Genomic DNA, 26580 nt, shown 5'->3' with positions numbered 1-26580 from the left:
AAATTAAGGTAAATATACGAAAATATTAAAATATAACTCCGGCGATCTGTCGTTTTTGCTTGTCAAGTTCTCAGATAATTTTGCACTGTATTTTTAATTATTTTAGCTGAGGATGCAACAGGAGTATAAGTGAATTCTCCCGCCACACATTGGAACATAAATTTCCATGGGTGAATACTATCTGCTTGGAAGTTGCCCTTGTCGGTAATTATTGGAAATTCCCGGTAATGTTGACTCTATCGCAGTCTTTACCTCTGACCAACCCTCAATTGTTTACTACTACAAATATCAAAATAGTTAAGGTTTTGCGGACAAATTAAATATCTGTGGTGATGATGTTTACTATGGGAGGAAGTGCGTCCCTGGGTGGGCTCAAAACACCCAACGTTGGGTTAAGAGCCGAACACGCCAACCAAATGCACCACAGAAACGTTTACCCGCCCCTTTTTGGCATTTACATACTTTTGGTGAACACAAAATTCGCTCACATTTCATCTTTCGTAAGATATATGATTTAAAAAAATTCCACAAAGGAAATGAATACATGCATTAAACCAAATCAAGCCCTCTGTGAGTGTCCCAAATGATCTGTTCTGTAAAACAAGACAGGAAGAAAGGCTTCGCTAGAATTTGAACGCAGGATTTTCTCTTTATTAAACAGGTGCTTTAACCAGCTAAACCACGGCACCGGCAGAGCACTATGCTTACAGCCACGTGGACATACCGCTCTGAGACATCTGCGTTCGGTGTGCGCTGAGCCTGCTCGCCGAGCAAGTTGCCTCCTTTTCATGCACTAGCAGCCCCGATACTAAGAGACAGGATGAGAAATGGCTTTTATCTGGCACTTTTCATATCCAAGGAGATCGATGTGCTTTCCGTGTACAACAGGGTGTCCTCTATACTCGCCACTGAAGCACAGGACACGCCTGGTGGATTGACATCACTCAAGCAAAATAGTGAAATGGCAGGTGGAAGAGGAAAATGACCCTCAAGAATGAAGAAAGATGATCTTGAGCGCGCCAACTCATGTCCGAAGGGGCTGACTTTCTTGACGAGGTGGCCGAGTGGTTAAGGCGATGGACTGCTAATCCATTGTGCTCTGCACGTGTGGGTTCGAATCCCATCCTCGTCGTCTTGAGCTTCTGACTTGTGATCCATTTCTAAGTCGGGTTTGTGCACTTTTGCTACTGTAGTAGAGCAGTAATATTTCTAGCGTTGGCTGAACATGGCTTACAACAGTAGCTGACAGACAATAGTCTCTTAATATTTAGGTTACACTTATGTTTTGTACTGCTTTCACCTGATATTAATAGTAGTCCTGATGAACGGTTTTGGGACATGGTGCATCTTGAAAAATGTTCTTGTTAATTTCAATTAGGAAAAACTGCTCTCCCCAGAAGCTGAAACAGGTCGTGTTTAAATAATATGCAATGCAATAGCAACGTTTGGAGTTGAATCTAGATATGAGTCCTTACCTGTTACAGGAGGCGTTTTAGGACTTTTTTTTTACCGCATATAAAGCTATCAATTCATCTTACATTTCTACTACATCAGTATTAGCAACGTTATCTTTACCTAGCACTAAATGTAGCTTTAAATAAGAGTAAATTTTAAAATATAAGTAAAAGTAAATGCTATTCCATATATTGTAGCTTTGTGGTATTTAGAATGTTTATCTGAGGATGCAAGGGAAAGTATTATACCTTGCGAAACATCCAAGACAAAGGTAAAAGAGGCTCATATTTTAATAAAATTTTCGATCAAAAGAAAACCACTCTGTATATCATCGTTAATATCCCAAGATATCGACGTTCAGTTGAAAGATTTGAAGAAACTCTCCAAGAAGCAACTGCAGTAGCGGAGTTTTGATTTGAACCGATGTTTGCACCTCAATAATCCATTAGTCCTCGAAAGAAACAAAGGCAAGGATGTTTTGAGTGTCACCATGATCCTCTTCTCAATTCAAAAGAAAGGTTTTGTATGATCCTGATTCCACTAGAAAAAGAGTCAATTTCTGCCTGCACTGATATCCCTTCAAACGATTTGTAAGATCTCTGGTAGAATATACAGTAGAATCCTGGTCTATTTCTTCTACTAAAAGAGACTATGGGACTGAGTATTTTGATGTCGAACTGGGATTTAAATAAACAGAAACAGTACACTACATTGGGCTACGCGTATGACAAAACGTGGGCGTTTCAAGTCGACCTTTCCATAGCTCAGTTGCTAGAGCGTACAACTGTTTAAAAAAAGCAGCGGGCGATTATGTCGCTGTTTTGAATCCGGCTCGAAGGATGGTGTTTTCTTGCTCCTTAATTAAAAAGTGAAAACAGCGAATTTGTCTTTCACTTTTACGTTCACCAAACGCTCAGCAAACAGAGAAGCAGAGGCTCCTGTTCTGATCTATCCTCACGTCTGATTGTCTTGCTTTGACCTTTAAAATGTGCACTGTTGACGGTTCACTCTTCCTAACACAATTAAAGACCTGCGGAAAAAACTCGGTATCGGGAGTTTAGTTCAGTGGTAGCGCGCACGTACTCTATGAAGCTTCGTTTTCAATCGCTGGTGTCTCCACTCCCGATTCTTTTTAAACGCGATATCTTTCCTTCCTCGTGTGACTTCCCTCGTGTGTGAATTTCAGGGAGACACATAAACCCTTTGTCTGTTTTAAAGATACATTTTTTTTTAAAACCAGACAAAACGAAAGACGTAGTAATTAGACACACGTAAAAAACACGTGAATCTAATTGAGAAAATGTGGACAGGGGCAATGCATTACTAGTAGCGGCTCTGAGCTCACTGTAGTGCAGTTGACTAAAGTGACAGTAGGGTTAGTGGCGCAATGGATAACGCGTCAGACTTCGAATCAGAAGATTGCAGATTCGATTCCTGTCTGGCTCGTGAAGCTTTTAAACCACGCTACTCAACACTGTCCCCTAGTGTGTGCGGTCCTACACAACCTTACTATTGACTGGATGAGTCTCCTGTTCCATCTCCAGTTCTTTCCACACATTCTGCCTGTTTCACCACCGTTGTTGTAGGACAACAGCCACAGATATGAGAAGAGATACTGTTCCGAACAACTGTCTTAAATAATCACGTTGATAAAGGTGACAATAAGTTTTTTTTCTTTAACGTAACCTTACATTTGCCTATAAAGTTCACACTATTTTCTGTAGCCACAGATCGCCAATATTTCTGCTGTCTCCTGAGAAACACAAGTATAGAGTTCAAACACAATAAATAATACCACAAATCTATTCAGTTAACACCCAGATGTGACAGAACGGATGTAAGACTTACACCCCCTTTAAATATGTATTTCCTTAATTTCAGTTCTCTTCCCTCCCCAGTATACCTGCAAATTCACTATCACATAATAAAGGCTGTACATGCATTACCTCTAATACAGCTACTAATAAAGATATACATTAAAGTTAATTATTAATAAATAATACTATTATTCATAAAGATGTGTATTCATAAGATTCATCGTGAATAGTTGTGGTGTCTGGAAAGCAACGCCAGTGGGCAGTGATTCGTCAAATATACGTATTGTAACGCCCTCTCCCGGTTGTGAAGAGGAAGCGCCCCTAGGCGCTCATAGTACCGCTGGGCAGGCTGGGAGTTGTAGCCGGGGAGAGTCTGAGGGTCAGCACGATGACCAGCAGCTGACCCTACCTGTGTAAATAATGTCATAGTAGTTCTAGTGTCCTGTGTAGTCTTATAAGTGTATAGCTTGTTGTTAAGTAATTACCACCCTAAAGATGTTTACATGCTCCGTCAGTCTCCTCATGTGTGTGTATATTCTGTGTTTGGTTTTGTGTGGTTGATAAAGAATAAAGCTATCGTTTGGTTCATTTATCTCATCTCCATTGGTCCTTTGTCCTGAGAAGAACCTGTAAATGCTACATTGGTGTCAGAAGCGGGCAGGATGGACAAACCGTGGCAGACATTAACCGATTCTGTCAAGCGCTGGCTGACTCTAAAAGAGACAGAACCCACCGGCAGCGCACATATGGAGCCTGAGCAACTCCTGGGTGCGACAGGTGGCCACAGCCCACAGTACCAGGGCTACTTAGTAGTGGTTCTGCCGGTAGAATTGGGGCAACTGGCTGCTACTCCTGGCCAGCAGATACCCCAGAGAGAAGATACCCTCCCTTCCGGAGCCGACCAGCGATTCCCACACTCATCGGCGCGGGTGCGACCTCTACGACTGGGAAGCGCCTTGGGAAACCTATGAGGCGCAGTTCCAGCTCGCGGCCCGAACGAATGGCTGGAACCGGGCAGAGATGGCCAGCCACCTGGCTGTGGCGCTGGAAGGAGCAGCCTGCCTGGTGCTCCTGGATTTCCCGGAGAAGGACTGAGGAGAATATGCGGCACTGGCAGCAGCTCTTCGGCTGCGCTTAGGCGTGGAGGAGGTGCCGGACCTGATGCGGGAGAGGCTGGCCCTGCGGCGGCGCCGACCAGGAGAGCGACTGGGCCCGGTTGCCGCTGATGTCATGTTCCTCGCCCGCCGAGGATACCCAGCTTTTCCCCGGGAGGCGCAGCGGGAGATGGCTCTCCAGGCCTTTCTCAAGGCCCTCTCACCCGAGGAGCTGCAGCGCCATGTACAGCTGGCAGCGCTGGCATCGCTGGAGCAGGCCTTGGCCCTTGCTACACGGACTGAGGCCGTGTTCGGGGTGGCTGGAAGTGCCAGCAGATGCAGTGCGCCCTGCCGGCTGACCGAGGCGGCGACGGAGGAGTCCAGCGAGGGGGAAGAGGAGCCAGCCCATGCAGCAACCACCGCGGAACAGCCCCGCACGCTGTTTTGCGACCGCTGCGGGAAGAGGGGACACCGAGCCCGGTACTGCCGGGCACCCGAACCTCGCACTCCTCGATCGGCATCGGGAAACGGGAACAGGGCGGCACAGCGCGGGAATGGCTGCCCGCCCTTGAACACCTCAACCCCCACTCCGGAGAGCGCTGTTAAGACCGGCGCCCCTCACGCCACCGTGGGGCGAGTCGGCTGTAGCCGGGGCCTGTACCTCCACTGCCAAATCGAGGACCAACCCTGCCTGGCCCTGCTCGACACCGGTTCATCGGTAACCCTACCCTACTTTTCAAAAACCTGTCTGTGTGTTTGATTATTTTTATTTAAAAAAAGTTCAATATTGATCATAACTAAAGAAATTAATGATCACGAACAAAAAAAAGGGCTGAAGATGCGAGTCGCTCTTGAATCAGAGCTGGGTGACACAGGCTTCTGTTCTGATATGGTTGTACGAGAAGCAAGAGGAATCGCTTCTCTCCTATGGAGCATGAGCTGAATCAGGAGTGAGACATTTCGCGTGTTCGTGCATATGTCAATGCATGACCTACATTGTAAAACTAAAACTAAATTAAAAACTAACATTAAGTTATCAGAGACATTAAATTATATACAAACAAGAGACAGGCAAAGTAATAATTCTACATTAAGTGTCTTACACTGACCAAACTAATTGAAATGGTCTTATTCAGAGCCTGTGCAGTTCGTGCTAATTAGAACAACACCAGTACTGAACCCTCAGCACCGTACTGAGCACAAGTTGAGCTGCTCTCCAACTTTGCTACCCACGGGTTTTCGTTGCAATGGAGCTCAGAGAAGGAGCTGATCTCCAGACAGTAGTGTTAAGTTGTCTGCAGCCTCATGCGAATTTCGACAATTTACCCAAAGTGTTTTCTATAGCTTTCAGGTGCAGTTAATTTATATAAAGGAAGGTAAATCGTTTTAACGCAACAAAAGCCAGGCAGGAGTCAAACATACAATTTCCTGATCTGAAGTCAGACGCGTTATGCATTATGCCATTGGTCTTACATCGCTCAATTGCACCATAGTGACCTCAGTGCCACTCATAGTAATACATACTGTATTTCTGATTGAGCGCTGAGTGCAAAGGTTGAATAAGCTTTGCTCCTGCCAACGATTCGGCGTGAAAAAGCACAGCATTAAAGTTTCACAGACAAATGCAGCATGCCGACAAAACTAATTTTAAAAACAACTACGGCACACTACGATTCGCACCGACTCAAAAGTGATCACGGCAGATGTTGTTCCCTGCATAACGCTGAAGGGACCAAAGAGCATTGCTGTTGGGAAGACAAAATGAGGCTTTTTTCTGCCTTGATGTTAAGCTGACAAATACTATCTTGAAACACCTAGTTCAGTTTCTCGACAGACTGTCAAGCAAAGTTTTTACCCATTGAACTCGCAATAGAAGGACGGTCTTAACCCACAAACACTTAGCAGCAGCGAAATTCAAACCTACCCCTGCGAAGAAATTTTTGTACAAACCCAGCAACTTAGACCACCCAGCCACACTCCCAACACCTTACTTTTTTCAGAGAACGCCGGGTTCAGCTCTTGGTGTGCGACGCGTGAAAACGACTGCACCTTCATTTTCCGAGATGTTTCCTATCACTTCTTTGTCAGCTCTGAATATAGCTCTTTTTTGGAGCAGGCTTCAGACCTTTTATTTAATGTATAAAGGAGGGCGCATTCCTAAACGTGTAATTCCTGTTTTAGAAATGTTTTGGGCGGTGTGTTTTATATAACACACAAACAGTGTTCTGTTTGTATTCTGTAGACCTCTGTAGCAATCGTACTGGATGTGACACGGATTCTGAAATGTTTCTTGAAAAGGTATTTAGGGTTGCTTGAATCTATAATAAAAAAGTTACCTGAAACTTCCTACCTTCCAATCACTGATGTCGCTCTCCCTATACCTGTACGTGATGTTTTGCAGATGTGCAGTGTGCCTTTACTCCTGTATTAAAAACGACCTCCGTTGTCGGTCGGAGTTGAAGGAGAACTAACTGCACAGAAAAGTACGTAACGATAAAATGTTTCTACACTTCAGAATGTCCCTATAAATCCCTGCTCACACACGTCGGTGTGGGGAGCGGGCAGGTAGAGAGCTTTTACAGATGCTCATGATGTTTCTCACGGGGTGTTACCTGCGGTAGTATCTTTCTCTGCGCCTTTGGAAAGAAAAGAGCGGCTCCAGTGCAAGGTAAGGTCAGAACAGCCGGTCTTCTTGTCTTACAAAACAAGAAATTTATATCAACAGGGAAATTGAACAATACAGAAATCAGCGCAGTATAAAATAGGAAGCAATCAAACAAAATGCTCAGAAAAAATCGTAGTTGAGTAAATTGGTGTAAAAAAAATATTTGTAAGCAAAGGAGAGCCCGCGCTGCGCGTGAAACACATCAATCGTTCAGCATTTCTGAAATGTTTAATTGAATTGACAAAGAAATCCTCTCCTTAAACTTCGAAAAGGATTATCTGTTGAGCCAGCAGGCATAACACTGCAGTTGCCCGTTTCTCACAGGTGTTTGAAGTTGTGGATAACTTTTAGCAGGTTTGGTGCCCTGGCTTAGCTGGTTAAGACGCCTCACTAAAAACCAGAAGACCCTGGGTATGAATCCCAGCGGTATCTATTTGTAGACAACAGGCCACTCATTGTCAATATTTATGGAGCTCAATTTAGAGACAACGGGAGAAGCATGAGTTACAGCTTTCTGCAGCTGTTTTATGTAACTTTGTATCTGTTGGCTCTGTGACGCAATGGCGAGCATGTTGGACTTTTATTCCTTGGTAGAATTAAGTCATTCAAAGGTTGTGGGTTTGAGTCCCACCAGAGTCACATACCATTTTGATTCAACCTTTCGAAATCCTCTAGGGATTGGTGTTGATCAAGTCAAATAAAAGACTTCTTAAGAGTCCACAGTTGGAAATGAACCAGCAGCCACAAGAAAGAAATTAGCACTGGACTGTGATCACATTACTCCTGTGCTGGAGTCTTTTCTAAACTCCTTCAAATCCAGACTCAAAACCCTCTTCTTTAGAAGAGCCTTTAATGAACTATTATTTACCCCTCTGTTCCTACTGTATTTAATACCACCATCTATTGTCTCCTCTAACTGTGTATTCTCATCCTGTTTATCTTGTGCTTTTTGTTAACTTTATTGTTGTCATTCTGTAAAGCACTTTTGAAAAGCCACCTTTAAAGGCACTATATAATGTAAAGATTATTATTATTATTAATAATGAACAGTGCATTTAACACTGAGAACATGCAGTCCTTCTTTGCAAAGGATTGCAAAAGTTGGGAATTAGCTTTTCACTCGTTTTGTTAAAGACCGTATCCTGGCTTTGTTGCAGGAAATGTCTGGATGCCATCACTGGATCAAGTCTTTTTGATGCCTGACACTGTGTGTTGTAACGGCTGTCACTCTTGACCTAAACAACAGAGAACACTGTTGAAATCGCTGGACTGCCTAGCGGACACTTTGTTGCCTTCTTCTGACCTGTATTTAATGCGATTCTCTGAAAATGTGGCACGTTATATCTGTGCTACCTTTATGGAGGGTGAGCACACTCATAAGAATCATAGATTCGATCACAAGCATCTAAAAATGAGCATGAGAAAATGACATCACGCTATAAGGCTGAATGGCACAAATTCTCCTGTTCCTTCTGCAGCAAATGTGTGTTTTTTTTGCTTCTTAACACTGAGATAGTTGGAGATAGTTGGCAGCAGTGGGATTCCAACTCACACCCCCAAAGAGACTGGAGCTTTAATCCAGCTTTAAACTAAAAACTGGGTGACTTGTAAGGGCTGGTAGGAGAGGAAAGTAATAAATGCTTCTTTTTTGGACAAAGTCTTTATCTACTAAAAGAAGGAAAGAAATATTTGATTATTAATTTTTCACCAGTTGTTTTGATCAAATTATTGTAACGTGGTGCCATATTAAGGTATAATATGTACATGAATGTCATGTCTGAGTCGGTGATGGCAGCTGACTATCGCTGAAGGACTGTTCATCATGAGCGTGTAATCCGGCATAATGAGGGAGAAGAGATTGGCCTCTGTGTCGCAGTGTTCTAGGCAAATGTAAGGTTTCTTTCTTGTAAAATATTTGTGCATCTTGAGTGCATTTTTGTTGCTGAAAATTGATCTTGTGCATTTGAATTAATTCTGATATTGTCACCTAATTCTATACATTTTATCAGCCTACATTTAAAGGAGCTTAATTGCATCAATTAATTGCATAGTGATAGTATTTCTTGCCTTTTAAATACTTCAGTGTTAATGATGTTAAGTGACATCATTGCAAAGGCGATATTTTCTGATGGCTGTTCCGGTAATAATGATTCGCGTTGGAATTACTACTGTCATTACTACTAATAGTGATAAAAAAAGAGCATTCACAGATCTCTGGATGTTGGTCTGGACTCTAGAAAGTGTTTAAATTCATAGGCGACTCTGGACCTCAACACCTGTTGATGGGTCACTTCTGTCAGACACACCAGTGGAGCCCAAGCCCACTTACACACACATTCACACACACTGATAGATATACACCTACACTCTCACATACATTTACACCCACAGACACAACACACAATATACACAAAATCAGACACTCACAGATACACACCCACACACTTACTCACACACATTCACAGACACACAAATAGACACTATATACACACATAGACACCGCATCCACTCTTAGGTACAGATACACTATAACTAACACTAATGCAGATACTGCCAATATTACAACACTAACACTATCATCAAACCCTATCATTGTTACTAACACTGACAAAAACAACTACTAGACTAATAATATGTATAATAACAGTAATACTGTCATGAAACCTAACATGATGATGAGTGTTAATACTCTGACACTAACAGTATAATTATCACTAAATTTAACATGAAAACTAGCATTAAAACTAAATTTAAAAGTATCTATCATCACAAAGTCACATGTATACTTGTATTATTAGTAAAACTACCAGATATACTCTCACTAATATTAACATGAATACTAGCATTAATACTGAAACTATCAGTAATGCCATGATCATTAATACTCACATAGACACTACACACAGTCTATTTCCCTGCACTATTTCACTCTTGCTTCCTTCCAATAAGGACAGAGCTGCTGGAGAAAGGGCGCTATAGAGGATCGCTGTGGAGAGCTGCTGCTGTGCTTTGACATCTGAGCTCTGTGGAAAACGATCTCAATACAATTCTGAAAAACGCGACTCCCAGAACGCCACCCGAACAAGTCTCCACAGCCGAAGCTGTATCTGCTGGGCGGCGCAGTCGTCGTGCACAAAGAAGGCTTTGAAAAGCATCAAAAGCATGTCATTCCGAGTTGGTCGTTTGTGTTTTCCGTTCAGACGTGAAATACCGGGAGACAGAGAGAGCGATGTCTTCCTCGTTAGAGACCGTGGTTTGATTCCCCGACAGCGAGTTGCTCTCCTTCTACCTCCTTAGAGAAAGGACTGCCTTTCACTTCTCTGCATTTTCTTTCACAGCGTCATGCACCTTTTCATTGCTCTCACTTTCAGAGCCTGTGCACAGCACACGACTCGACATCAGGATGCGCATTGAAGTGACAGCAGGAAGCTTTGCGACATGCACTGTGCAGATCCCGTAGATCCCCACACTAGGAATCCCCAAACAGTGAGCGTGGCCACTGTGTTTCCACCCGGTTTTGAACCAGGGACCTTTCGCGTGTGAGGCAAATGTGAGAACCACTACACAACGGAAACGATGGGAAACCATGCACAGTGACCCAGTGCTGAACTTCGCCAATGCTATTCAGCTGCTTCCAGTGCCTTCGTTGGAGTGCGCTGATTGACCGTGCTCACCAGAGACCAGCACGCCTGTCATGGACGGAGCAGGAAAGGCGGCGCCACATTCTACAGCCCTCTCCACGCAATCGACGCAATCGGGCTACTGAAGTGGAGAAAATCTCCTCTCCAGAAAGTGCAAATATCATCTTGGAGAGTATAAATTCTATTGCCGAAGGTCAACACTATCTACCAGAGTCACCCCACCCACCTCCTGCAGGTTTCCGAGCTGCAGTGATGATCACTTCGGCTCACAAGCGAGAGGTCCTCGGTTGGAAACAGGCACCCCTTCTTCTTGTACGTTTTGCACATGATCGAGTGGTTTTAGTGTGGCTCCTTCGTACACGGTGCTGATCTTTTGGAAAGCAGGAGGCAAAACTGACACGTTCCCATACCGGGAAATGAACCTGGCCCACCTGGGTGAAAACCAGGAATCCTAACCACTAGCCCATATGGGAGCACGCAGCCTTCTTCCGTGTGTCATGCAAGCAAACTGTAATTGCCGTTTGCACTTAGAGTGTCGAAGGGTCGATGTATACTGGGGCTCAGTTGAAATGCAACATCAGGACTTTTCCGACTCCTGTCACACGAAGAGGGCACAGACTTTTCTGCCCCACCGCGTGTGTCTCGGTATCTCGCCGTGATTGTATAGTGGTCAGTACTTTGCGTTGTGGCCTTAACAACCCCGGTTTGAATCCAGGTCACGGCAGAATAGGGGTGTCTGCTTTTACTACTTGCATGCAGAAGGCAATAAAAAAGCCAATCGATGTGAACTAACGAAGTTTTACAGAGGAGTACTGCCTGACTGGATCGTTGATGAACGACAGAGGCCACTCCGACCTCTTCTCGGTTTTCTTCAATGACTTACTAAGGATCTTCTTCACATTCGCCCATGCAGGGGAAGCCAGTTACACCAAAGCAAATGCAGGAAAGTGCATTTCAAGCAGAGACCAGTGCATTTCAAGGAGGGACCTGTTTACACCGAGAGTGGTCGGAGTATGGAACAATGCGCCGAACGCTGTTGCTGGATACAATTCTTGATGAGATCTTGGGCTCACTAAGCAGGTAATGGCAGGTACCGCTCGCTCCCGATGCTCGCTCGAAGACGGCCTTTTCCATCGGCCAGGGCCTCTGGCAGTTTACTGTCATTCCCTTTGGCCTGTGCAATGCCCCGGCGACGTTCGAGAGGCTGATGGAGAGGGTGCTGGCATCGGTCCTGCGGAACCAGTGTGTGCTGTATCTGGACGATCTGCTGGTTCATGCCCAGGGTTTCGACCAGGCCTTGACGAACCTCCAGGCAGTACTGGCCTGCATCCGCCGTGCTGGCCTGAGGCTCAACCACAACAATTGAGAGCTCCTGCGGCGGGAGGGGACCTTCCTCGGACATGTTGTTGGACCGCGAGGGGTGGCTACAGACCCAGGTAAGGTTGCTGCAGTGAGGGGATGGCCAACTCCCCGCACCGTCGCAGAGCTGTGCAGCTTTCTGGGGTTGGCTTTGTATTATCTGAGGTTCGTCCGGGACTTTGCCAGCATCTCTCCCCCGCTGCACTGCCTCACCGACAAGGGCCGCCGTTTTGACTTGGACTCGGGCTGCGAGACGGCTTTCGGTCGGTTACGTGAAGCTCTGGTGGGGGCCTCCGTGCTAGCCTATCCCGATCCGTGGTTACTGTATATCCTGGATACCGACGCAAGTGACTTGGGGGTGGGCGTGGTGCTGGCACAGGAGGGGCCAGATGGGAGCGGGTAGTTGCCTACTACAGTCGGGCTTTGAATAAGGCTGAACGGAACTACTGCGTGACCCGTCGCGAGCTTCAGGCCATACCTATTCGGGACCCGATTCCTGTTGAGGACCGACCATGCGTCCCTCACCTGGCTGCTCCACTTTAAGGAGCCGGAGGGGCAGATGGTGCGATGGATAGAGGTCCTGCAGGAGTATGACTTCACTGTTGTGCACCGTGCTGGATCTCGCCATCTCAATGCCGGCATTCTCTCGCGGCACCCCTGTGAGGTTGCGGACTGCCACTACTGCGCCCGGTGGGAGCAGTGTGAGGGAGCCGTCTGCACAGTGACGGAGGCAAGCACCTCGGCCACAGCCCTGGAGGGGCCGCTGGGGGTGGGCATGTCAGACCTGGCACAGCAACAGGCAGCTGATCCTGACGTGGGGCCGGTGCTCCGCTGGAAGGCAGCAGGAGCGCGGCCTGCGCGAGAGGAGCACCCCCAGCACCCAAAGTCCGTCAAGGCCCTCTGCGTCCTGTAGGAGGCCTTGGAGGTAAAGGACGGGGTGCTGCGCCGGGGGTGGCAGGTACCCTCCAGTGGCGAGATACGGTGGCAGCAGGTGGTGCCACAGTCGCTCCGCGCGGCTGTGCTCAGAGTGGTGCATGGCCAGCCGGGCGTGGGGCATTTCGGCTGTAAAAAAACCCTGCAGCGTCTCCGAGGCCATTTTTATTGGGGTCTTTGCCACCGGGACGTGGAGCGGTATTGCCGAACATGTGCAGTGTGCGTGGCGCAGAAAGGTCCCCTCGAGTGCTCTCGGGCCCCCCTCCAACAACACCAGGTGGGGGCTCCTATGGAGCGGGTGGGGGTAGATGTTTTGGACCCGTTTCCGCGCACCGAGGCCAGAAACCACTATATCCTGGTAGCAATGGACTATTTCACGAAGTGGCCGGAGGCCTATGCCCTCCCGGACCAGAGTGCCCCCACGGTGGCCAATGCACTACTGGAGGGGATGTTTGCCAGGCTGGGGGTGCCGGAGGAGTTACACAGTGACCAGGGGCGTAACTTCAAGTCCCAGGTCTTCGCCAGAGTGTGCCAGCGCCTGGGGATCTCTATGACTCAGACCACCCCGCTGCATCCCCAGAGCGACGGGACTGTGGAGCGGTTTAATCGGATGCTCCCCACCCAGCTGGCCTCCCTGGTGTCCTGTCACCAACGGGACTGGGACCGCCACCTCCCCCTCGAGCTCTGGGCTTATCGGACCGCAGTCCAGGAATCTACCGGGTGTACCCTGGCCTCACTCATGCTGGGCCGGGAAATGCAAACCCTGGTGGACCTGGTCTTCGGCCTGCCGCCCGGAGACGAGTCGGCACCACCAGCTGGACCGGACTACGAATAGGACCTGTAGCAGTGGATGTGGCGGGTGCACAGCTTTACCCGGACCCATCTGACTCAGGCGGGAGTCTGGCAGAAGCGGTACTACGACCTGCGCTGCAGGGGGCCTGCCTTCCTGCCCTGGGACTTGGTTTGGGTGTACAGCCCGCACCGCCGCAAAGGCCTCAGCCCTAAGCTGGCGCCTTTGTGGGAGGGGGCCGCTGAGGTCCTCGGGGTGGTAGGCAAGGTCTGCCACCGGGGGAGAGTGGTGGTTCTGCACCGAGACCGCCGGGCCCCCTATTGGGACCGGGAGGAGGAGCCTCGCGGGGAGGCTCCGAAGGAGCAGCCAGGGCCAGAGCCGGCCTACAATGGGGTGACCGTGGGCCGCCGGCCACCACCGCTTCGTAACAGCTGCTCACGCAGAGTTCCACAGCCTTTAGCCTAGTATGAGTAGAGCCTGAGGGGGTGTTCGATGTCAGCGGGACGCCAGACGCTTCAGGTGGGGACAGTGTAACCCCCCTGGCCCGGTGGTGAGGAGGAAGCGCACCTAGGCACTCATGGTACCGCGGAGCAGGCTGGGAGTTGTAGCCGGGGAGAGTCTGAGGGTCAGCTCGATGACCAGCAACTGACCCTGCATATGTAAATAGTGTTATAGTAGTTTTAGTGTCCTGTGTAGCCTTATAAGTGTATAGCCTGTTGTTAAGTAATTACCACCGAGATGTGAATGTGTTCCATCAGTCTCCTCATGTGTGTGTATGTCCTGTGTTTGGTTTTGTGTGGCTTCGATAAAAGAATAAAGCTGTCGCTTGGTTTACTATCACGTCGCCACTTGTCCTTTCCTGAGGGAACCTGAAAACAGTACAGTATTATAGCATGAACCCCTGACGATTTTCTTGATACGTTTTATGTGCTCTTTTGTATTGTATGTATTTTTGTTGTTCAAATAAAAAGTAAAAAACACAACTTTCCGGATGCGGCTGCTGTAAAAATAAAATGACATCAAGGGTGCTGTACGCAGAGGTCTGAAACCTGCTCTACAGAAGAACTGTATCCAGAGGTGTTAAAGAAGTCGAGATCTCGCCATGAGAGGGGAAGCATCTCAGAAAAGCAGGTGCAGTCGGTTCCACGGTCATAACGCCACTAAGTCGGGCGACAAGAGCAAAACCCACCCGGCTTCCTCCGGGCAAGTAATGTTTCAAAATTACAGTTCGGATTTATTGGAAAACTTCACAAGAATTATTAGGTTAGGACTGTAAAATTGTTTTTTAATGTCTTGGTATATTTACCTTCATTTTAATATAGATACAGTATAACCATAAATGATGTTAAGCATATTGAACTTTTGTCGTACTTTTTAAAACATTTTAGCTGAGGACACACGGCGACTATTATACCTTGTGATACATGCAAGACATCTGTAAACGAAGATGTAATTACAATAAAATTGGCAATTAACAGAAAACCACAATTTGTATAATATTATTCCTCGAAATGAATGATCAATTGAAGGATTTGAAGAAACTATCAAAGAAACAGCAGCAATAGCAGATGATTTTGGTTTTGAACCCATCTTTACACTTCAATAATCCATTTGTCCTTGAAAAAAGAAAAGACAGGCATATTTTGAGTCTCATAATTATCCTCTTCTCGATCCAAAAGAAACGTTGATTGCTTCTGTACTTTTTTGGATTTTCTTACGAAGATCTCACGAAGTATTGCCAGGATCTATATTTAGCGTTCGGTAGCGATAACACTGCTGATATTGATTGAGTAAAAATCTATGATGTATTGACAGCTTTATCTGAAGCAAGAAATCCTCGAACGCCGCTTATGAAGTGTTGGGATTCATACCAAAAAATGCCTTTTGTTTTCCCACCCAAAATGCTACTATTACATTACACATTATGCAAACATTACCAGTTTTAGTAGCTTCTGGGCGTGATTTTCCAAAACTGAAACTAATTACAAATTATTTAAGATGAACCATGTCCAAAAATTGTAAATCAGGATTAATATAATACCAAATGAAATTACTACAGAAGAAAATGTTTAACTGAAATATGAATAAGACTATGCAAGCCTACAAAATAGAACAATTCAATATTTATAACTTATTTTTTTATTTTTTGAGAAATGGGCTCACACGCCGGAAGACACTAACGTTTCTCTTCGTTAGAGTATGTGAATAACAGTTTAACCCCAAATGTCTGTAATTGTGGTTCTGTTAAAATTCAAAAAAGCATCTATCAATAGTACGAAATTATTAAGAAAGGAAGAAATTGTGTTATTTCATAAACTGTAAGACATGAAGACATTGACAGGTTATATCCTTTGCTTTGTCTTTTAACGCAAGCGTTCAGGATCCAAGCCCATGTTCGGACGGTTGTGTTTCTTTTGTAATCATCAAATGGCATTGTTTTGTCCGTCAGTTCTTTCTCGAGTTGTACCATGGATATTTTATACCATCAATACTTTTCATGCTCTTTTGCATTTTCCTTCACATACGGAAAAAAACTCAAGGCGTTCTTGTCACTGTGCTACACAGTACAGGACACGCAGTGAGGAATTCATGCAGCTTTCAGCTCAGTGCGGAATCCAGGGGGAGGACTCGCTTGGTGAATGATCTCTCAGGAAATCCCGGGTGAGATTCAACATCCCGGGTGAGGTTTTTCTGCAACAGCCACGACAAGTGTGAAGACGTTCTCTAAATTTCCAGAAAGTGACTTTAAATTAGTTCACATTCTTTGGTAGTTAACAGAACTAAATGCTTTGGAGGTACATTTAAAACTGCAGAGAGCACTGTAGCACTTCAAGTTTAATTGTGTAAACCTGGCTCTCTATGAATACGAGCAAAGAGTACCTCATACATGCAAAGCATGCACTCTACCACTGAGCTACATCCCCGACATAGAAGGTTGTGGAAGTGACTTAGAGATGTGCAGATGCTCACAGAACACAATCCATCTTTTGCATCTTTTAAGTGCTCTTGATTAAACTATGCATAGAAAAACAGCAGTACTGATGATTTTCATGGACTGATGCACACTTGTTCTGTACAACTCCAGTGATAAAACCTTGTCTGTAAATATTGTAGAACGTAAAAGGGTGAAACAACGCTCCAACCACAGGAATGGTAACAGAAAGGATCATTTTCTTATTTAATACGTCCTTTTGAGATGCATTGTCAATGCATCTCAATATTAGAATATTAGAATATTAGAATTCCTGTCTTCTTGATGGATTCAGACTCCTTCTCAGAAGTCCTTGCTTACCAAATAACTTTACAGCTAAGGAAGAGTAGCTCGGAAAATACCCAACTCAACAAGCGAGCGCGTTGGTTGCTCTTGCTCTGAATGCAAGGAGCTGTTTTTTTTCGCATTAATCATTATTAACCAGAAACAGCTGCACAACTGGTCGCATTTGTGATTATGTCACTTCTCTGCTTCAGCAAGGTCAATAAAAGACTCTAAAAGTAGTAGAGAAAAACCGAATTAAAATCATATTAGCAATTCTGAGCGATATCTGCATACAGATGCAGCCATTCAAAATGCGTGAGGTATTTCGCGGCATACCCCGGTGGGCGTGTCACAGTATCACGCGGTATGACGCAGTTAACGTGGTGTCACGTGGTTAACTATCCGCCGTCGCCTTGTAAAACCGCCAGGGGGAGCTTAACCTCTCATGTACAGCATTTGAGCCTTTAATTTTGAACTGTGTATTACAGCATGTTAATCATCAGTCATTAAAATGTTGGTATATTTTATGAAAGCAAGATTGCTCAGTTGGACAAAAGTACACAACCTACCTTTATCAGAAATATTTATGCATCAAAGCCTTTACTGAAGATATTACTAATAGTATTAATAATGGATGACTTTAGACAAGCTGTATACTCAAAGTATAATTTCTTTAGCACATTTGTACAAGCACTTGGAATCTGTCCAAGCCACACTTTGTCAGGCATTTTGTTTTACTTCAACGGGCATAAAAACTTCCTTGCTTTTAACAGGGCGTTTCATAATTTCTAACTACGAAAATGATTTAAAATGCGACACTTATCATTCAACTAGAGCTTAAAGTATCACAAGGATCCTCAAGAGCACAGCAAAGAGTGTATTAAAAGACACTTGTATTTATCAACGCTTTCTTTTCCGTATACCAGATTTTATGGAACCACTTCAGAGGGGTGTCAGCCAGTCAGATTCCAGGAATCGGCACTTTAAAGGAAAAATACACACCGGTATTCCATTTCTCCCTAACGATTTTAAGCATCGAAGTATTTAACTAGCATGTGAAATAGCGTGTGAAAAAGTGGTAGTTTTAAGCTTTTCTGCTAATATAATATGGAATCGCGTATCTAAAGAATTTAATAACGGTATTCGTGTGCTGCGACAGGGCTGTTTCGCCTGCCTGTTCACGTGAGCTGTCTTGTAGCCGACTGGTCTAGATGCGTGACTACCAGCTGGCAGGTTGTGTGTTCAAATCCAGCTGGTGCTGGACTTTTCTTTTAACAAACATTTCTTCGAAAAAATAGAATAGCAATATTATGGACAATCAATTGACTTTTATATTTCAAAATATCGCAACATGATCGATATTTGCGATATTTTGAACATATCTTCCCTTCTGACAGCGGTGCCTGCTTCTATTGTGTGTGTGTGTGCAACAGAGTAAATTTTTATAGAGAAATGGAGGCTGGACAGTATGCGTTACAATATAAACATTTATATTGATTTAAATCGTGTTCTGATTTAAATCGCAAACACGTGTTTAATTATATGTGTTTTTTAATCATAATCAGGCTAATGCAACATAAGTTGATACAGTATCTTTGTCTTCTAAGTATCTTAATAAACTTTCAGCATAGCTTTCTACCCGTCAAGATTTATATTTCTTGGGATTTTGGGATCAAACGTGGAAAGATTAGATTATAATCGTTTTTATTTGTCAAATACGTGATTGTATTTCTGAATGTTATGTGACACCTACAGTAGTTCACTGCTTTAAATACATCGAATTAAGAAAGTTATGTGTAGCACTTTAGATCTTTTTTCTGAACCAGGGAAAATCTGATCATGTTTCTCTATAACAATAATAAAAAAAACTTTATTTTACATATCGCCTTTAAAAGTGGCATCTCAAAGCAATACAGTAGATCGAAAAACAGTTAAAAGGGACCAAATTAAATACCAGACAATCGCAAAGGCATTTTCAATAAAATTATTTTATTCATTCAGCAGTTTGTGAGAGGAACATCCAGCAGGGAGAGACACACACACCGGTTTTCATTGACAAAATTGTTTTTTTTCAATTCCTCTTGTCTAACAGGAATGTTTTGTTTGTGGACAGACTGTTAGACCGCCTCCTCCTACGAAGCATTAATCGCGTATCTAAGGAAAATTGCAGTATACCTTTGTTCATGCACATCATTATACAGTACAGTATCTCAATTTGTATTTCGATCAAAAAAATCGTTTGCCCAGCCACTACTGTTGTTTTTATCCTGTAAAGCGTTTCCTTTTTCTGCGTTTTCCATTTCCTTTTTCTGATCACTCGCTTTCTGGATACACATCTCACCTGTCCTGTTCTTTGTTTTCCTGGTTTGCTGATTATGCCTGCTGCGGTCCACTCCTACCCTCACACCTAAAGAATACTATTTTAAATTTCTTGGCGCAGTTCATTAACCCTTGTATGTGCTGTCCGCGCCCAAATTGCAATTGAAAAAAAAGTAAAAAACCGCGCTTAAAATGCAATTTAGAGCTTAATAAGATACACTCCACAGGCAAAATTAAAGACAAAATTAAAGACGATTAAAATCTGTAATCTTTCCACTTGTACTGTGAGTCATCGGACAGTTTCTGCTTTGTGTAAGGATGGTGAGAAAGCTGTGTTCAATGTATTTAAGGGACTCAAAAGTAAAAGAAGATGCTTCATATTGCTTGACTAATTTTAAAAACCAAGTTATAAATGCAGACGCTCCCTCGGTGCCGCGCCGGGTGTAAATATCAAAGTATACATTCCCAACAAGAATTGTACCCATCTGTCATGCAAATAAAACACCTTGAATTGAATTGAGGGAGAGATGGGGGTAGTGGGACAGAGATACTGTAGACAGACTCAAGGCAAATAAGATACTTATGGGTACGCAGGCATTCACGACAGCAACATACGAAACGTTTGCACGTACTGTATAGTTAAGTTATTACTTGGTTTTCAAAGTGCAACGAAATACAATATTGTTGTTGCTGCTGTTCTGGTTGTTTTTATCCCGTAAAGCGTTTTGAGAAGCCACCTTTAAAGGCGATATATACTGTAAAACCACTGATTCTTATGGAATGTGTTCCGCAGGAGATTCAAATTTTTATTTATTTATTTTTTAATCGCGTATCTTAGGAAATCTCAGTATAACTTTGTTCATGAACAGTGGCATGTTACATTATCATTCGTTTTTTTAACAAGGCTCGCCAGCTAATGTGAATCGAAACCTGTCTTGCTAGCTTTTAAAGTCGTGCATGTGTAAACTGTACACTCTAGTAAGAGGGCATGCAAGTTACTCTGCCCCTTTCAGCTGCAGGGAGTCCCTCTGCTGCAACACACAGCAGACAGAACGGGAGACTATTGCCTTTCATATCTGACACCAGTGAAGTAAAAGGGGTGTCTAAAGGGGTGATTTCAGACCACATTTTAGTTACTTTATTTTGTTTACTTTAAACATTTCTGTAATTTACAGTAGATGTCACAATAGAAGCCCGAAGCCTATTATACTCAGTCTAGCCTTGGATCCTCTGAGTCCCTTGACTCAGTTATTGCATATTAATTTCTTGAGATACGCGATTCCATATTATATTCCCTTTTAATCAAATTCTAAAAGTATGCTTGTTGACTCCGGTATCGCGTTAGTTAAAGACTTCGATGCTTAAAATGTTTAGGGAGAAATGGAATACTGGTGTGTATGTTTTCTTTAAAGTACCGAGACCAGCCATATACTGTATGTTTAAGTTCCAAAATTAATATCGTTTATGGACTTCACACGCGTTGCAGTATGCTCCTATTCTTTTTATGCTCAGGCACTAAGATCTCCCTTCTGCTTTGTGTAAGGATGGTATCAAGAGCAATCTTAAGTGGTGAGAAAGCTGTGTTCAATGTATTTAAGGGACTTAAAAGTAAAAGAAGATGCTTCATATTGCTTGACTAATTTTAAAAACCAAGTTATAAATGCAGACGCTCCCTCGGTGCGCTGCTCTGGTGCGCCGGCTCTTACACAGTGCCTGTCTGCCGTAAGCGTTACAATATACATACCCAACACTGCTTGTACCCATCTGTCATGCAAATAAAACACCTTGAATTGAATTGAATTGAGGGGAGAGGGGGGGAATACTAAAGCCAATACTGGCTCAATACCCTCAATGGGCTTTGACGTGCTAATGCGTTGGTTTAACAGTCCGGGTGTGGCAGGCTTCCAATGTCAACTCGACTCGATTGGAAGACAATGAACGTATTTTAGCCCTAAATGAATTAATAGCAAACATGGTTTACATAAAATACATTTTTCCAAGAAAGTTTATAATAATACGATCTATAGTTGAAATCTGACCCTACTTTAAAAATAAAGGAAAAGCATTTTCAGAGAGCAATCATGCTGTGTTTATGTAGAAAAAGCGATTAGGTTTATGAGCAATCTAATTACCTATTCGCTTAAAACGCTATTAAAAATTTACTCTGTTGCACACACACACACAATAGAAGCAGGCACCGCTGTCAAAAGGGAAGGTATGTTCAAAATATCGCAAATATCGATCATGTTGCGATATTTTGAAATATAAAAGTCAATTGATTGTCCATAATATCGCTATTCTATTTTTTCGAAGAAATGTTTGTTAAAAGGGAAGCCCGGCACCAGCTGGATTCGAACACACAACCTATCAGCTAGTAGTCACGCACCTAGACCGGTCGGCTACAAGACAGCTCACATGAACAGGCAGGCGAAACAGCCCTACACAGCCCTGTCGCAGCACACGAATACCGTTATTAAATTCTTTAGATACGCGATTCCATATTATATTCCCTTTTAATCAAATTCTAAAAGTATGCTTGTTGACTCCGGTATCGCGTTAGTTAAAGACTTCGAAGCTTAAAATGTTTAGGGAGAAATGGAATACTGGTGTGTATTTTTTTCTTTAAAGTACCAAGACCAGCTATACACTGTATGTTTATGTTCCAAAATTAATATCGTGTATGGCCTTCACACGCGTTACAGTATGCTCCTATTCTTTTTATGCTCAGCTACTAAGATTTCCCTTCAGTGGTAAAATTCAATACCTACAACGGGCACAGCAAAGACGTTTACTGTAAGTCTTTCTACGACAGACCAACGGACCACGAGTGCCCCTGTCGGTCAACCAATCACGTACTGCGGTGCCACGCGTCATCTTGCGTCATACTGAGCGACGTCACCTGCGGTACGTGTCTGTAACGCGCACTTTGAATGGCTGCATCTGTACAGGCAATCCAATAAGAACGTTGAAATGTTTGAATATCATCTCTCTATATATTGCGCTGCTTTTTACTTGGAGTAAAACTATTGGATTGGAGGAATACTAACCACTGGGTTAAAATGTATTGTTTTTATTTGGAGAAATCAATGAACTCTTGATTTTATATGTTTTAAAAGATGGTCATGTGCACAGAAAAAAGACAGTGCTGAGTATTTTTCTGGAGACGGAGCACTGATGACCTATCCGAGCCAATTGATAAAGCCCACCCAGAGGATACTCTAGCAGAACGTGGAAGAACGTTCACCATTGTAACCAAGGCAACCACAGGAACAACATCAAGAAGCACAATCAATTCCCCATTTAAATCTTTCGTGTAAGGTATGCTATGTGAAAGCATGAAGTAAATCCCCTGATCTCTTTTGAACATGGATAAGGTATTTCTGATGGAGCGCTATGAGCAAAGTTTTAATAAGCTACTCCTGCTGATGATTCAGCTTAAAGAAGTAAAAGCTTCACAAACAAAAGCAGCTCGCTACCACAGCCAATATTAAATGTACTTGGTGGCACATTACCATTTGCACTGGCTCAAAAGTGATCTCGGCAGACGTTGTTCCCTACGTAAAGCTGAAAGCGCCAAAGAGCATTTCCATTGAGAAAAAAAAAATCTGCCTTGATGTTAAACATAGAGAGCCTGCCTTATAGAAGTTCTCCCTCTAAACACCTTGTGCAGCCTCCCGACAGACTAACAAAAAGCGCCTTTTCACCAACTCAATTTATAATACGCCCCTCAAAACTCACAACCGAATAACAATCCATCCGTATATTTGATTTCCAAGATCCATTCAAGGCAACTTGGCTCTTCGCAAGCAAATAATTTCAGGGAAGAAACTCAGTTTAGTCAACTACTGGTGCATTCAGCACACAACTTGCTTTCGCTTGTCAGGGTGGCCGAGTGGTCTAAGGCGCCAGACTCAAGGATGTGTGTCTTTCCAGCTGGCTTGGGTGTTCTGGTCTCCAAATGGAGGCGTGGGTTCAAATCCCACTCCTGACCGCTTCTGTTTTTACCTCTCTTGAATTGTTCCAGTGCTAGCTGACAGTGAATGACTGAAATATAAAAGCAGCAGAAGAAAGCAAGCAACTCAGTGCAATTTGTGAGTATTCTGCACTGTTAAAATGCACAGGTTTTCATACTTTTTGGAATTCGTAGCTCAAGAAGTGACTCCTGTTTCATTTTCTATTCACCAACTCGATTTGCATTCCGCCCCTCACACCTCACAACAGAATAACAAACGGCTTCATGTGCCACAGCATTCCCCTGTAGATTCGGTTTGCACTATGAATTAGGCGACCCCGAATGAAATATTTTAGTGTTGGCTCAAATGTGAGGAATTTCATGAACCCTCAAAAAGGAACTTGCAGAAAATGCCAGCAATTCAAAGCGTGTAGGCAGCATGAACAGACCAATTCTGCAATTTCTGTTATCGCGGGCGTTGCTTTCTGAGTCGAGGCTCTGCTTTAAAAATGAGAAGTGCTGAACTCTAAACACGTTCTTGCCATTACTGCTACTCCTGCTGCTACTCCTTCGTCCTCGAAAAAAGAAAAGACAGGCATGTTTTGAGTCTCATAATGATCTTCTGGATCCACAAGAAACATGTAAATTTGATTGATTCCGCAGTATTTTGGATGTACTGTACTTATAACTTCCATCGAAGAGAGATTTCATCAGTTGCATGAAATTGAAACTTTCGACTTTTTGTCTGGTATGGAAAATATGTTAAAAAAATATAAACAATTTTCTAACGAACAACTCATGAAGTATTGCCAGGATCTATATTTAGCATTCGGTAGTGATAACACTGCTGATATTGATTGAGTACAAATCTATGATGTATTGACAGCTTCATCTGAAGCTGGAAGTCCTAGAACGCCATCTATGAAATTTTAGGATTCATACCAAGAAATGCCTTTTTTGTCCCACCCCAACTGCTGCTATTGCATTACACATTATGTGAACATTACCAGTTTTGGTAGCTTCTGGGCACGATTTTCCTAAACTGAAACTTATTACAAAATTCTTTAAGATGAACCATGTCCAAAAATTGTAAATCAGGACTAATTTTAATATTAAATGAAATTACTACAGAAGAAAAGGTTTAACTGAAATATGAATAAGACTATGCAAGCCTAAAAAATAGAAAAATTAAATTTATATAACTTATTTTTTTATTTTTTGAGAAATGGGCTCACACACCGGAAGACAATAACGTTTCTCTTCGTTAGAGTATGTGAATAACAGTTTAACCCCAAATGTTTGTAATTGTGATTCTGTTAAAATTATATAAATCGTAAGAAATTATTAAGAAAGTAAGAAATTGTTTTGTTTCACAAACTATAAGACAATGAAGAGAGTTTACTTCGCTTTTGTTCTTTTAACTTAAGAGTTCAGGGTCCAAATCCATCTGCGGACGGTTGTGTTTCTTGAATTTCTTGTAATCATCAAAAGTCGTTGTTTTGGGCTTCAGTTTTTTCTCGAGTTATACCATGGATATTTTATACAATCAATACTTTTCATACTCTTTTGCATTTTCCTTCACATACAGAAAAAGTTGAAGGTGTTCATGTCACTGTGCTGCACATTTATGCTGGACCACCTGTAACAGTACAGGACACACAGTGAGGAATTCGTGCAGCTTTCAGCTCAGTGCCGAGTCCAGAGGGAGGACTCGCTCGCTGAATGATCTCTCAGGAAATCCCGGGTGAGATTCAAAAGGTAAACCTGGCTCTCTATGAACACGAGCAAAGAGTTCTCACTCAACAGAAGATTGCGATGTGAGTACAGTAATATAAAACACCTGAAGATGCCAGGGATTGAACCCCGGACCTGTGGAGCAGTAAGTGACTTGTAGCGCTGACATAAGAGATACTTACATAAAGTGCTTTTACTGACCACATTACAAATCACAGGAAGTAAGGTCTTAAAACATTGGGCAGTAGTGGGATTTAAACCCACGCCCCTGAGAGAGTGGAGCCTAAAATCCAGCATATTAGACCATTCAGCCACACTACCTCTGGCCCCTTCTCCTTTCCTCTCGTTGCTGAGTATAGGTGCCTTCATGCAATTGAGCCAGGTTTGAATCCCAGCCAATGTATCTCCAAATCTTTTCAAATGAATCTGTGATCTTGTAGCACATCCTCTGAAACCAGCAATCGAAATTGGAAACGTCTTCTTCAACACTGAAAAGCTCAATTAGGAAGAAGCAGTTGTACACAGGACAGCAGTACCGTATGTGTTCTTGATTGATTCAGACTCGTTCTCAGTGGTTCTTGCTCACCAAATAACTTAAAAGCTGAGGAAGAACGCTACGAAAAATACTAATCAAAATACAAAATAATAATCATTATTAACCAGAAACAGCAGAAACACTGGTCACATTTGTGATTATGTCGCTTCTCTGCTTCAGCAAGGTCAATAAAGGACTCTCTGAAAGTAGTTAAACACTAAAGAACTGCAAAACTGAATTCAAAATCATATTAGGAATTCTGAGTGATGCCTGCTGACATGCAATCCAATACGGATGTTGTCTTTAAATAAGAATTCTCTATGTTTCCCTGCCTTTTCCCTGGAGTGAAACCATTGGATTGAAGGAATTCTTATCACAGGTTTACAAGGTGCCGTTGATATTTGGATAAATCTATGAACTCGTGATTTTTATATACTTTAAATATCGGCCATATGCACAGAATAAAATGACAGTACTAATGATTTTTCCTGAGACGAAGCACAGCTTATCTTTCCAAGACAGCTGATAAAGGCAAGCCAGTGGATACTCTAGCAGAACATGGAAAAACGTTCAGCTTTGTAACCAACAAATTCCCCATTTAGATCTGACATGTGAGGTATGCTTTGTGATTGCTTGAAGTGAAACCCACAATCTCTTTGGAACTTAGACAAGTTATTTCTGATGGAGCGCTATGCGGAAAGACTTAATCAGCTCTACCCCTGAGGATGACTCGACTTGAAAATGCAGAACATTAACGTTTCACAGATAAAAGGAGCACAACCGACATTAAAATTGAGGGCGCACTGTGATTTGCACTGACTCAAAAGTGATCTTGGTAGACAAACTTCCCTGCTGAAGGTGGAAACAAGAATTTGTGTTGAGAAGAAGAAACACTTTTTTCTCCCTGCTTTGATGTTAAGCTGATAAAGTAGCTTTTAACACATTGCTCCACTTGGTGGTTGTAACACAGAAACTCCTAGCAGCAGTGGAATTCAAACCCACACCTCCAATGAGACTGGAGCCTTAATCC

The 26580-nt window shown here is 43.3% G+C and overlaps 2 non-coding genes across 2 annotated transcripts; both read left to right on the top strand.

Annotated features, from left to right (window-relative positions):
- Positions 1–1050: 1050 nt before the first annotated feature.
- On the top strand, positions 1051–1132 carry trnas-gcu (transfer RNA serine (anticodon GCU)). Its single transcript has one exon. It is a non-coding gene; the product is annotated as a tRNA-Ser (tRNA).
- A 22075-nt stretch (positions 1133–23207) lies between these two features.
- On the top strand, positions 23208–23320 carry trnal-caa (transfer RNA leucine (anticodon CAA)). Its single transcript has 2 exons — positions 23208–23245; positions 23275–23320. It is a non-coding gene; the product is annotated as a tRNA-Leu (tRNA).
- The last annotated feature ends 3260 nt before the right edge of the window (positions 23321–26580 follow it).

This window comes from Atractosteus spatula (genome assembly GCF_055471065.1).
Source record: "Atractosteus spatula isolate fAtrSpa1 chromosome 10 unlocalized genomic scaffold, fAtrSpa1.hap1 SUPER_10_unloc_8, whole genome shotgun sequence".
In the NCBI taxonomy this organism is placed as follows: domain Eukaryota; kingdom Metazoa; phylum Chordata; class Actinopteri; order Semionotiformes; family Lepisosteidae; genus Atractosteus; species Atractosteus spatula.
This window is presented reverse-complemented; position numbering and strand designations above follow the sequence as displayed.